Source organism: Ciconia boyciana, chromosome 4 (genome assembly GCF_034638445.1).
Source record: "Ciconia boyciana chromosome 4, ASM3463844v1, whole genome shotgun sequence".
NCBI classification, from domain to species: domain Eukaryota; kingdom Metazoa; phylum Chordata; class Aves; order Ciconiiformes; family Ciconiidae; genus Ciconia; species Ciconia boyciana.
The window spans coordinates 94,119,582-94,134,134 of record NC_132937.1 but is presented as its reverse complement, the minus strand read 5'-3'; positions in this window follow the sequence as shown (position 1 = coordinate 94,134,134).

Genomic DNA, 14,553 nt, shown 5'->3' with positions numbered 1-14,553 from the left:
GATGAAAACCTAAGAGTTATTGTTCAGCTTAACTCTGCTGGTTTCAGTGAAGCTACCCAGTATTCCAGGATCTGTTTCACCATGTCTAACATAACAGCAGCTATAAAAATGATCTCCTTTGGTTTGTGCAACCTGGGTTTGATATTTAAATTTTCATTTCAGCTGTGTGTTTACATGCCTTTTTTGGCACCACAAGCCCCATCCATAACTTGATTAGCTAAACTGATTATTTCAGCACATTGAGGAGTTTAGCCTTAACACTCTTTCCCCTAAGCCCTTGAAACAGATGATGGAATTTCTGCTCCCCCAGGAGTGATCTGTACCTTCACGCACAAACTTCTTAAATATTGTAGTCTTGACTGGATGCTTTGGAAATGTTACTTTATTTCCTGTGGTGCAGAATGCACGTCTGCCTCTGCCATTGCTGGCAACACTGCTTTTAACTTCTAATGTAAATAAACTTATAGATATCCTCCAAGGAAAGATGAAAGGTATGTGATACTTCCTCCATACGGAATAAATTTTCTGTTATAATTTAATTTATATTTATTGATAAACCTCTGTCCTCTTTGAAAGTGATATCCTAAGCATTGCATTCTGTTTTGGTTTTTTTAACTGCACATAGCTAAGGCTTTCTAACTAAAGCTTATGGCTCCAAAAGAATGGGATGGAGGAGGAAGTGTAGGCTTTGGGGGGTAATTTTCTCCAAAGATATGATGCATTTTCTTTGCATCCTGGATTGATGGGTAAAAGAAGTTTCAATTGGTGAAGTGGGCCACATAGTGTGGTAAATTTAATAGAGCCTCACCACCTGTGATTTCTCATTAAGGTACTAAAATGTTAAAGTGCAATTAATTGAAAAGAATATGTTTCAACACTTGCCATATGCTAACTCACTGGGGAATAGGTGGTGTCCAAACTCTCTCGCAAGAATCTGAAAGCATTGCAGCTAAGCAGAATTCAATTTTAGACATTGACATTTTATTTTAAAAATATTTCAACCCTAAGTAAAATCCTGCAAATATTTCTTAGTTGAGTTTTATGGATGGAAAATAAATATTCATTTGAAGCCATCTGGATGGATCCTTCTAAAATCTGCCATCGCTGGGTCTCTGCGTTATGCCCGTGAACGGCACTGTCATCACCACCTCTCACGGTGAGAAGAGGAGGTAATAAGCACTTCTTTGCCTCTGTTCTTCCCAAGGTACCAGTTAGAAGAACGTTTCTGGGGATGGGGTGTGCGTGTGCAGTACGCAGCTGGTATCAGATGTCAGTACCCCAAATAACGGAAGTTTTCATTTGTATTACCTTACATAAAGGCACTGCAAGCCCTTTATTTGCTGCAAAGTCACCTGTGTTCAGTGGTGACCAAGCACAAATAGTGGAAATGTAACAGCCTCCCAAAGCACATCCCAACCAATCTGACAGTCATGGCAAGAGAGGAAATAAGAAATAAACAAAACCCAAACCTATAGTAACCCAACCGATGACAGACTAATCTACTTCCAGTTAGAAAGTGTGATCTTTTACATGGGAAAACAGCATTTATTCAAATTATGAATATAAATAAATATATAAATAAATAGAATTTTATATAATAAATATAATAATAAAAATAATAAACATATATTATTAATATATTTTATATTAATAGTAATAATATATTAATAATATATTAATAATAAAATATTAACGTATTTTATATTAATATCTTAATATTAAGATAATAATATTATAATATATTATGATAAATATAGTAAATATAATAAATAAATTTTTATATAATAAATATATAAATTTGTTTTCTGCAGTCAAATGGAAATGTGCAAATAGTTAAAACATCCCACATTTCTGTGATTTGCAAGCATGATACAGCATGGAACTCGGCATATCAACCATGATGCATTATTTTAATTGCTAAAGTTATGAAGGATGATATGTGATATAAGATATTTAATATTTCTATTCACATGAAGGTGGAATCAGGACTCTTCTAAATTTCAGCGTTTGTAAAATAGTATCAGCTCTCTCTTACTGGGACATTCACTGTTATCTAGACATGGAAATTAGTATTAAAGAAAGGCCAGAAGCCCATTTTCCCTGTGTTTACGGAGTTGGAGTTCCAGGCCAAAACCCACAAACCTGAGTAAATGCTTAGTGCGTGGTGTCTTCAAACCTAGCCCACCAACCTGCTCTCCTTAGGAGACAGTACCGAAGGCGTCGAGTTAGCATCAGATATGCCATGTTATTGTCCTCTTCCTAGATGTGCAGCTTGGCTTTTTTTCTCTTTAATGTCTTACCATGCTATCTCCTAAAGAACTAAATGTCTTTCAGTGTAACACCTGATGCACTGGTTAGAAAATACAAAGCATTTCTTACACATGTACATACAAAAATTCTCTCTCTCTCTCCTCTCTTTCAAGGAGAAACAGCCCTGAAATTTAAGCCTTTCCTCTGAACTTAGAGCCACATTCAGACACCAGCTTGAGTATGTTGAGTATGTTTTCTTTTAAGTGAATAACCCTTGGTATTTTGTTGTATTTAGAAGAACACAGGAAAAACATTAAAATATCTACGTTTTTACTGTTATAATGGAATTGTTCAGGTTGGAAGAGACCTTTCCCCTCCTGCTTTCCTAGCATCCGCAGTGTTATAATTGGGATGTTAGGGAGGGTACGTTCATTTTTTACATTCAGTTTCTTCTTTTCTCTACCAGAGATCGGTGTGTAACTAGAACTGTAGTAGGTGTGCATGTCTATGTGTGTAAATATTAGCATGTAAAAATAATATCATATGACAAAACCTGCATTATTAACAGTAGAAATAAAAATGTTCTTTTTTTTAAAGCACAAATACCATGTCACACTGAATCAATATACATAAAAGCTGTTTCTGATTGTGCATCTTGATGGTGATGTATGTCACACATTTACCAACTGTCTGTCATTGTTGAGAACTGCAGACATGGCAAGAAGGTTGCTGTCCACAAATGACAGATGAAGGGAAAAGAATATTTTTCCTTTGAGGAGCTGTGTATCTTCTGATTTCAATACTGGGCAGAACAGGGAAAAATGAGAGGAAAATGAGGAGAGGAGAGGAGAGGAGAGGAGAGGAGAGGAGAGGAGAGGAGAGGAGAGGAGAGGAGAGGAGAGGAGAGGAGAGGAGAGGAGAGGAGAGGAGAGGAGAGGAGAGGAGAGGAAAAAGGGAAGGAAAGGGAAAAGGGAAGGAAAGGGAAAAGGGTTATCATATGTATCATATATTTTCACTACTTTATTTAGTTTATCACTATTGTATTGGCATTGCTTATGCATTGGCTAGGTAGCAGAAAGTCAAACAGTCTCCAGCCTTAAGCACCATTAATTTCCTATCCTGCAAGAGTTCTCTGTTCTTTTGTCTGGAAATGGAAGATAAATTAGGTAGCTGTGTTTCATTTCTGCTAGGGTACTTTACTTATATTTGTAAAAAGCACAGGGGGATGCTGCACCTAACGTCATCAGGGACGCTGACTGTGGGAATAGGGAAACCAGATGATTGACAACAGTGGAAATGGAGTGGCTGCTGCTATGTTGATTTTTTGTGTCAAGTGCACTTGTTGGCAGCATGGAAGTTACTCGGTAAAAATATTGACTCGTTCTTAAAACAAGGAAGGTTTTGGTACTCCTCTATATCTTCCTATTAATAATGGCCTATGTCGAGGTGAAACAAGCTGGAGAAAATACCTTACTTATGATAGGGAGCTCAGACTACAGCTGAAGGTGAAAATGGCTAGGTACCCAGTAATGTTTTCAGTGGGATAGTTTTTGTGAGACAATATGCTCTCCATAGAAGAACCGACAGAAGTGCAGAAGAGAAATCAAAGGAGCTGTCCTGCACCTGCTTTCCATCACTCTTTTCCAGAGGAGTACAGACATTAAGTTGCATCCTCACCTTGTCAGTCTAACCTAGGACTGGAGTTTTGTCAGTGACAGGATTCATAGCATCCAGATGGCAAACTGATTCTGTGCTTCTGGCATCTGCTTAGATCATCCCAAACGCTTTAGCACACTAAGACAAAGGTCTTATTCATGCAAAATTTGGAGTTTCGGTAGATGTTATAGACACATGTTGTCTGGAGAGTCATATTCCTGTCTAGGTCTGAGCACCTTTCCCTGCCCAACCTGTTTTCCCAGAGACATGCAAACACCTTCCTGAATCCCTGCATCCCTATCACTGTTTTCCAAACGCTTCTCATTCCATTCTCTCTACTGATTTTTTTTTTTCAGTCATGCTTACAAAAAAACCCCTAGCTTGACAGGATGGGAGCAGTCACTGCTTTTGTGCAATGTGTCTCCTGGTAAACAGTGTGGAGTGTTGCAGTCTTCCAAGGGGATAGTCACAGCTGTTTAAATGTGCTGTGTGTGATTAGGGACCTGGTCACGGAAGGCTTCCTATGAAGTCAATGTCAAGGGGAAAGCTGCAGCATAAGATGACACCATTGTGTGTTAGTTCTAGTTGCCTTTTGGAGACTTTCCTTTTCTTCACAGTTATTACAGAAAATTAGTACGCTAGCCTCCTAAAATGTGTAAAGTCAAAAAGTATGAACACTCCATCTTCATTTTCTGTATCCCTTGTGTCTTTGCACCTGTACGTTCCCCATCTGGGATTGTATGTAAATGAAAAAGAATATGTTTTCTCTTTTATTTATATCACATTGAATATATGGGATATTAGTGCATGAACAGGGCTCATAAGTATTGCAATTTTGTATGATGCTAATAATTTAAAAAAGCAATGCTATGGGACGTTCTCAAAACACACATTGTGGAAAGAAAATAGGATGAGGTTTATCTAGGGCCGTTTCAGTAAATGTCTGACAGTGGTGGTTAGAAATTTAAAACTGGAATTATGACTTAGTAATAGTTAAGCCTGTTAGTGGAATTATTGCTGGATATACAGCTATAACAAATCATGTCACCTCTTTCTGGTGTGTAGTGAAGCAGCAATGACTCAATGGAAGGTCGTAAAACATAGTTGGATTGATTGCGTGTCTAGATACTTCATATCGATGTTTTTGAAGACCATTTTGTTTCCAGAAATTTTCAGCTATTATAGATTGATATCAGCTATTATCAATTGATATCAGTTGATATTGGAGATAACACATTAATGTCTTCTTTAATGACATAGATAGTGGGATTGAGGGCACCCTCTGCAAGTTTGCAGATGGCACCAAGCTGAGTGGTGCAGTTGGTATACTAGTGAGAAGGGATGCCATCCAGAGGGACCTTGACAGGCTTGAGAAGTGGGCCCATGTGGGCGGACACGGCCAAGTACATGGTCCTGCACCTGGGTCAGGGCAATCCCCGATAGCAGTACAGGCTGGGAGATGAATGGATGGAGAGCAGCCCTGCAGAGAGGACTTGGGGATGCTGGTGGACAAACAATTGGATATGAGCCAGCAATGTGCACTTGCATCCCAGAAAGCCAATTGCATCCTGGGCTGCATAAAAAGAAGGGTGGCTAGCAGGTCAAGGGAGGTGATTGTCCCTCTCCACTCTGCTCTCAGGAGACCTCACCTGCAGTACTGCATCCAGCTCTGAGTCCCCAAGTACAAGAGAGACGTGGACCTGTTCGAGCAGGTCCAGAAGAGAGACAGAAAAATGATCAGAGGGCTGGAGCACCTCTCCCATGAAGAGAGTCTGAGAGAGTTGGGGTTGTTCAGCCCGGAGAAGAGAAGGCTCTGAAGACACTTTACTGTGGCCTTTCAGTATATACAGGGGGCTTACGAGAAACATGGAGAGAGACTTTTTACCAGGTCCTGTAGTGACATGACAAGGGGCAACGGTTTTAAACTGAAAGAGGGTAGATTTTAGTTGAACATAAGGAAGAAATCATTTACAATGATGGTGGTGAGATACTGGAACAGGTTGCCCAGAGAAGTGGTGGATGCCTCATCATCGGAAGTGTTCAAGGTTAGGTTGGACGGGGCTTTGAGCAACCTGATCTAGTGAAAGAAGCCCATGCCCATGCCAGGTGAGTTGAACTAGGTGATCTTTAAGGGTCCCTTCCAGCCCAAACCTTTCTATGATTCTGTGATCCTATGAACTAGAAATGTGCACAGAACCTGGAAAGAATGAGTCCTAACTCAGCAAGCCACAAGTCTCTGCTCACACTCTTAGTCTTTCTTCCCAACTTTCTGTCCTTTATTTCTGCTTCCTCTCTTGTCCATACTCTCCACATAAAAACCCATAAAACTGTAATTGCGTCGTAGAGGAAACACAACTAAGATTTAAAGCCTGCACATTATGGACAAGGCTTTTCAGCTTAACTAGGAAAGAAGACATGTACAGTAATATAGAAATTTGTATTTTAACATTATATAGGACATAGTATCATGTACTAAGACACAGATTTCACAAGTTAAATGTATACCCACGTACAGAAGGATGGGAACCTTGTGTGCTTGTTGTCCTGAAGTTCCTTAAGGATGTAAGGTTCTTACACAAGGCATATTCTAGTTGTGTCATTGGCACTGATGTGCTCACCTGCCAGTGCTACAGATTTTGCAAATCTTTCACTCATAATTAAAGCATCCCTCTTCATAGGAGTTAACAGACATAAACCTACAAAGTAAATATGCAGTACAGACTAAAAAGAAAAACAAAATTGAAAAAAGCAGTTCAGAAATGTTATCTCAGTGAAAATTAAAAAAGACAATCAGCTTAGCAGACCTGGGCCTTGGCTTTATCACATACCATTTTAATATGCAGATACCTTTGACAACCTACCCCAGGCACCCTAATTTATCTGAAACAAGTCATTTAATCTTTACTTGTTCCATATTTCCCTGCCATAATATGGGTGACAACAAAGATTAAGTAAATGTATTAAGCTCAGCTATTGTCTGCCTCAAGAGCCTTCTCTTTGTTTCTCTTATCCTTGCAGAAAATGTTCTTAATCCAGGAAAAAAATATTGGATCTCTGAATCAACAGTTCACTAATTTTTTCTGTTTTCCAGATGTCTTTTCAGTTTTATTGTGCTGAGGCTCTAAGATAAGTATGTGCTCAAGCAAGATGTTAACACAAAGCTTTACTAAAATTCTTTTTATTAATCATGCTATTTGAAAGAAATGAAAATTTGTCTCTACAAACATAACTTTTTTCCATTCCCTCTTACTTATTTGACATTTTGTAAAAATGTTTGTGCAGTTACCTAGGATGACAGATTTTATACAACATGGCTGCTAAATATCAAGGGGCATATGAAGTCATGCTGTTCTAATGGGGATGGTGCTGCAAAGGTTACAACAGAATAGCTTGTGAAGTAATAAAAACTGTAATTATCAGTCTATCCCAAAATGCATTGTTAAAGTTTTATTCCAATATTTTGTATTTCTATGAAATTCACCTCAAGGAAAATATTTCTCCTACTTATCCTTCTTAGAGGCTGATTTTGAAATGCATAATTTAGCAGTCTCTGCCTCAAATTATAAACTAAATTAAGACTCTGACTCAAGAAAACAAATTTGCATATGTTTAATACCATGGAAAAGAGGAAACTGTTTAGTCTTGTGGGTCTAATTGAGTGGATGGAGTTGAGAGAAGTAGTTACTTCTTAGCTGAAGTTCTTTAATTTGAAATACTTTAAACTTATGGTTTAGAAGCTCCTGAGGACAAAAAAAGTTCAGGACAACTTTTTATTCAAACCAAAGCAGTTTGCCCAACTGTTAATAGAACAAAAGTAAATTCAGTGTGTTTTCCCTTGTCTATTATTTGGCAATTGTTAGAAGAGTTTTCATTTACGCTCAATTTTAATAGTGTCCTTTGAGTCCTTATTATTCAATGCCATGAAGTTTGCAAAATCACATAACTGACGTTGGCACTACATCCCAGCCATCAAGATAACAGATACTGTAATTGCATATAAGTGTTATAACAGGAGACTGAGGGAGAGAAGAAATTGAGATGATCTAGTTACGCTCTTTTTATATCACTCCTTTTTATTGAAATGTTGTCTTTCTTCCTCCTTTAATGACTTGGATCACTTTTCTCTCCACTATCATAGGTCTCTTAGGCAATATAGCATTAAGCTGAAGTTTGATGGTGGCTGAACAGAGAAACTGAAGTGTCATTTTGGTCACGGACAAGAGAAAGAAAAGCAACTTAGAAAAAAATGATCTTATTATCATTGTGCGGGGGTGAAATTTATGCTAAAGGCTTTTTATAAGACCTATGTTGAGGTAAAGTAGTCACCAAGGACTATTAGCAAAGCAAGTAAGAGGGCAAATGAAGTGCAGAAATGTTGGGGGAGTGAAAGAAAAGAACATAGTATTTAAAAATGAGGAAATCCAGTTCATCAGCAGCTAAGCAAACTTACAGTATTTAGCGGTTTAACACAAGTGCATGGAAGAAGAGTTCAAGCTCTCCTGTACCCACCTCACTGACTTTCAAGTTGCTTGTCCATATTTGCTTCCCATTCTTTTACATCATGTCTTTTCTACATTGATTTCTAACAGCGCAAGTACACCTGTGCATATGCATGGAGACAAGCGCGACCTGATTGCACATTCTCTATGGAGAAGGAAAAGCACTGTCTCCAGCTGTGCTGCCCAAAAGCTGTTAGGGATAGATTTTCATGCCAGAGACTGATAGCAGTTATTACTAGGAATACCTCTGAGCTTGTCACATCAGCTTGGACTGTACAAAGGGCTGGAGAAAGTGCTGTTTACTACCCAGCTACTTAGCTGAAGAAGTGGAAGATAGGCAAGACCTGTTTATTCTCAGACTACTCAGTCTAAGAGGCAAAGCAACCACATGCAAATATGAGAAAGAAAATTATAGTCTGATTGTTCTACTCCCAAAAATGTTACGTCACCTGAAGCAAAATCTGTTCCAAAGAAGCACAAACCCTTGCTGCAGAGCTTATTTTCCATGTTTATCTGAAAAATAGATTATCAAGACAGGAACAGGTGGTTGTCAGTAATTATTAATGTGATGTAAATAAGAGGGACAACACACCAGGATGAGCTTTAAAGAATGGCAGGTTCTTGGGCACCGAGCATGAAAATCAGTTAGTGGAGAATAATGGCACAACCACAAAAAGGCAAAAAACTGGGAAGCAGTGAGAGAATAATCTAAGCAAAAAAAGCAAAAAAAAAAAAAAGAGAGTGTGTCAGGGACAGTTGTGAGTAGTAGGAATGGTTTAGTGTTGCATGTGACAGCTGGTGTCTGCTATAAGTGTCTTTCTCAGCAGCATCGGTGATACCACCACTTTTTTCTGTACATTAGCAAAAAGGCATTGGGTCGTAATTCTCACTGCCATCCTGGGGCAGAAATTAGTGAAGTCCTTAACAAAACTACCACTAGGAGTGAAATACCAAAACTAATTTTCTCCCCTTATATTCATACCTCTTTAAAGCTTTTGCATGGCAGTGACAGGGCAAAGGCATCTCTTGGTCTTCCTAGGAAGAAAGGATTAGAAGCTTTCTAAAAAATATATGTGGAAAAGCAGACTTTTAAAAAATATATGTGGAAAAGCACATATAAACCACATTAAATCTTGTGCTAAAATAGATCTGTGGTACAGAACAAGAGTGAAAACTATGCCCAGTCAGGGTTAGTCAACACGTCTATAAACGCTGGATATTCACAGATACCTTCCTGACTATGCAATAAGAATGAAGTGCAGTAGTTACTCAGTGAATTATGCCATTCAGGACATAAGGAAAACATACATTTGTTACAGATCATTCCCTGGGAGAGGCAAAAGCATTCCATGGAGTTAGTTATTATGTGCAGATTATTTTTTTCAGGGTTGGTATGAGTTTGCAACTGAATAGCAAAAGAAACTCGTAATTCCTTTATGAATCCCAGGAGTCATATTGCCCCTCAGGCTTTTAATTTTCTCATAAAGGTAGGGCAGCTAACTGAAACACTGAAATTTACCGAGGTAAGTAAGTGTCAGAGGGTAACATGAAAGACATTTTTCCCTAAGGTTGATTCTAAACTCTTGACTACCATGATACAGAATATAATCAGTATTAGTCAATCTTACTCTCTTGTGTCTTACACAACTACTGGAAGGTTCGGGGTCTCACAAAGAAAAACCTCCATCTTCTGCATGAACATCAAACTTACCCAGAACATCCAGATATTTTTGAGATTACTTCTGTCACTACCAGCATTAATGGTAATTTATTGAAAGCTGTCATATGGCCAAGGGAAATGGGGATAGCAAATCAATGAATTACAGCCTGATAACCAGATCTTTCAGGGTGACACACAAAATCTATTTGAGTTTCTCTGCAAAAGACAAATTCAGTATAGTATATCTACAAAATCTTATCTATAACAAGCCCAGGAGCCTTCCCTCTCAGGAAAGATCTTGGAGGCATAAATAAGGAGACTACAGTTTGTAGTTTTGTCCTTTTATTATCTGATATTAATAACACTGTGGATTTCATAGCTCTGACTTCTCATATTGTATCCCTTTCCTAGCAGCAGGTGGAAGACAATTTCAGATATAGAAATTGATTGGCTGAAGACCTTGGTCTGATTCCTAAATCACTGATATTTTAGGTTTCCCTTGATAGAGGTGGTGATCTGTTCCTAAACCCACCATGGCTCTACGTTTACTTATTTTACTGTTATTAAAATGTTGGTGTTGTGCTTGGACTGGAGGTGTGCTTCAAACAAGCTTTACTGTTGGTGGGCCAAAGAATGCACTCTGATGACACCAAAGCCCTCTACTACATCTCGTTAGAACAAGAAACTGGTGTTTGAAACCCAACTGCATATATCAGCAGGGGTCAGAGACTATCACACTTCTCTGTGAGAGATGAAGATATCCTTCTCTGTGGGAGAAGGATACAGGAACATGACAACATGAGTGGAGGAACCAAAAGTACAGACAACCCCAGTATGGGGAAAAGCCTGACTTCAACTGTCATTTAAAAAGCATCATTGTATCGTGAGTACAGTTTCACTACTAGTACTCAGCACTTTTTTCATCAAGTTAATTACATCGTCTGTTGGACAAAAATGATAAAAGGAGGGGAAAATTGGAGTCTGTTTTCTGTTATTCTGGTTCTTTATAAGTTTTAAACCTGACTTATTTCCCCACTAGTTTCATTGCACATGTGTCTTGTTCAATACAGAGACAGTGTTAGTCTTAGTCTGCTGCTTCAATATATTTTATTGCCCATTATGTCTTTTCACTAATCATTAATCCCTACTTTACAAAACTTGCTACAAGTAATTACCTCAAAGAGCCTTTAATCTTTATTTGAAGGTTGTTATTTCAAAGTTCAGTTTGATTACCAGGGATCAACCCATTTCTTGCTTTTCACTTTGACAGAATCTTAAAAAAGTAGCAATTTAATTAAAGCCAACAAGAAAAATTAATACATTTGGCAGGCTGCCATGCAGGTTTTCCGTTAGAAATGACATGTGCAGTACTATCCTGGAGTATTTTAAGGATTTTTTTCTGAAGTGTTGCTTTTGATACTTAAGTCTTCCCGATTCTGCATTCTAAAAGGGTACTCTCTCCCACCTTTCCACAAAGCTAAAATTCTGTTAGGCTGTTTCTTGAGCACTCAAGTTAATGACTGTGATATTTTTAATAGTCATAAGAAATGCAGAACTGGATTATTCATATATAATAAGGCTGTTACTGTAAAGTTTTCCTTGCCTAGTACTTTTGCCGTTTCACCCCTTTTCTCTCTTTCCACCGATTCTATCTTTATTATAAGACCACATTTTAACAAGCCAGATCACTTTGTCTCTCTGTCAGTTGGTAGGTATGTGTTTGCCACTTGTACCCATCAGCTAATCAGTTGGTTCTTATCTTAGCATTAATGCATATTGTCCTTTAAGTGATCATGACAATACTTCTATCTTTTTTTTCCCCACATCTCAGGCATTGGACCCTTTTACAGGACACAAATAATAGTAATAATCTGTCACATACATACACAGCTTTTTCAGAGGCTTGTCAGTAAAATTTTCATAGGTAAATCAAAAGGTAGACCTCTAATCTGGCCACTCTCAGCTGTTTTTTAATTTCTGGATGTAGAAATAATTCTGAGGTTTTTTACTATATTGGAAACATATGGGGATTGGAGAGGCCTTTTGTTTCAGTTTTAATCTGTAATTATTTTTGCATAATATCACACAAATGTGTGTGAGTTCACAATGAAGGAAACAAAAAAATAAGAGTGAAAAATAACACCCTGTTCAAGTTCGTAAATCCTACATACGCAGGTTAGAGTGGAGGTTGCTAAGCAGTATTACTTTAAGTATAATTACCAACCTTAACTATCAGTTCGGAATCTAAATGTGCCCTGATTTTTCAGAAGTGCTCACTCTATTTTGAAAGCAGGCACTTGTGAAAATCATCCTATTTCACTACAACCCTAAACAGAGATTTAACAGCTTGAGCATAGCAGTTCACGTTTTTAAACTTTATAAAACTATAGAAATATTTTCATAGAATCATAGAAAGTTTTGGGTTGGAAGGGACCTTTAAAGTAATCTAGTTCCACCTCACCTGCCATGGGCAGGGACGTCTTTCTCTAGATTGGGTTGCTCAGAACCCCATCCAACCTGACCTTGAACACTGCCAATGATGGGGCATCCACACTTCTCCAGGCAACCTTTTCTAGTGTCTCACCGTGCTCATCATAAAAAATTTCTTCCTTGTATCTAATCTAAATATACCCTCTTTCAGTTTAAAACCATTGCCCCTTGTCGTGATACTACCGGACCTGGTAAAAAGTCTCTCCCCATGTTTCTTGTAAGCCCCCTTTAAGTATAAAAAAGGCTGCAATAAGGTCTCCATATAATTTCTATAATGATAACTTTAAAATGTCAGAGGTGTTTGATATTTCCATGAGATCTTTTTTCTTTGCTCACACCACTTGTTAGCATAACTCACTATACAGTTTTTCTAGCTGTGACACTCAGAGAGCAGCAAAACAGTAAGTTATGAGGTCCACTATATAAGCCCCATAAGAAATAGAGTTATGATTGCACAGTTTATTGCACCAGAGATGAGAGGTGTTAACAAAGCACTGCTCATGTGCATGCTTTTGGAAACTTCTATGTGTGTAATCTTTCTTTTTCCTGCAATCCAGATTTATGATTTACCTGCTCATGTGACTACCTGAGATATTTTTCTTGCAACGTTTAATTATTGAAACATTTCTTTATGGAAAAAAAGGGTTTATATTGCAATTAGTACATGTATCTCTATCTTTCTGTAGATTTTCTGTTCTGGTGGAATACTGTTCTGCTAGGATTTTTTTCTCCTTTAATTTTAGTAACTATTTGAACAATATGCTTTTCTCAGGACATGATATGAACCTACAATAGTTGTTATAATGTACACGCAGAGGAGTCTGGTGTTTCATTTTTAAGAGGAAAGTGCATTATTCTTGTGTGAAATGAAACTTAGTTTTTAACTCAGTTGCACTTTTTCCAAGGCATATGAGACATTCTCCCTTCTCTCCCACTACATTTATGCCTGTCATATATTACCAGGTAGTAGTAGGGAGAATCAGAGCAGGATTTTATCCCACTGCAATACCTACACAACCTCATTCTGCTCACATGCATTATGGCACAGAACTCTAAGTCTTTGGGTTTGTCACCTCTGTGTAACCCGTCCTTAAGCCCTCGTCCTTAAAAGGATCCTTAATATATCCTGCTTGCATCATATCCGTGGGCAGCCACTGCAAAACAAAGGTCCACCACTCTAGCAAGCTTTTTGTGCCCAAGAAGTTCTTTCTCTCTGAATGTCTCAAAGCAGGCATCTAAAATCTTGTCACATCCACAAGACTTGACACATGAGTACATACGGGTGACCCACACCCAGGGAGTGGCCAAGCAAGATACACTATCTAAAACAACACTAGGCTTCTATATTTGAGTGACAGAAGCCTTGGTTTCCTCTCAAGGATATACTCACCCAATATTTCCAGATGTCTGCCAACTATGAAATAGATAACTTCACCTGTCTGCCTGCAAACCAAGAAATGTTTCAGTTCACCTTTGCTAACATCTCAGCTCCAGTCAGGTTTTAATACACCAAATGAGACTGACATAACACATTTTATACAGAAAAGAAAAAGCAATGCCCTTGATGGTGTGACTCAGTCTTCCAGCTTGTGCTCTGTCCTTAGTCACTGCAGGAGGAAAAAGTACTTGTTGGAAAATGTTGGTGTTTAAAAAAGAAAACATTTTGTAAATAAACAAAACCAGTAAAGATTTTGGGGAAAAGTATCATACAGATATACAGATGTTCCTCACAACACTGTAATCTTTAACATGGAGCTAGAAAACAAAAGCTGTGTCTAAATTAGCAAAGTTAATATACTTGGAAACATCTTTGCACAGTGGCATGAACTGGCACACAACTGACCACGGCTGATCATTATGAACTCTCTTTGCAGAACAGGACGGTTGAATGCAAATTGCCAATTAGTAATGATCCCTGGAGTTTCCTTGCTGCCATATCATGCCCAGGAATTATGGAGGAACCTGGTGGTTAGCAGAGGCCAAAGCTGTGCCAGGGAA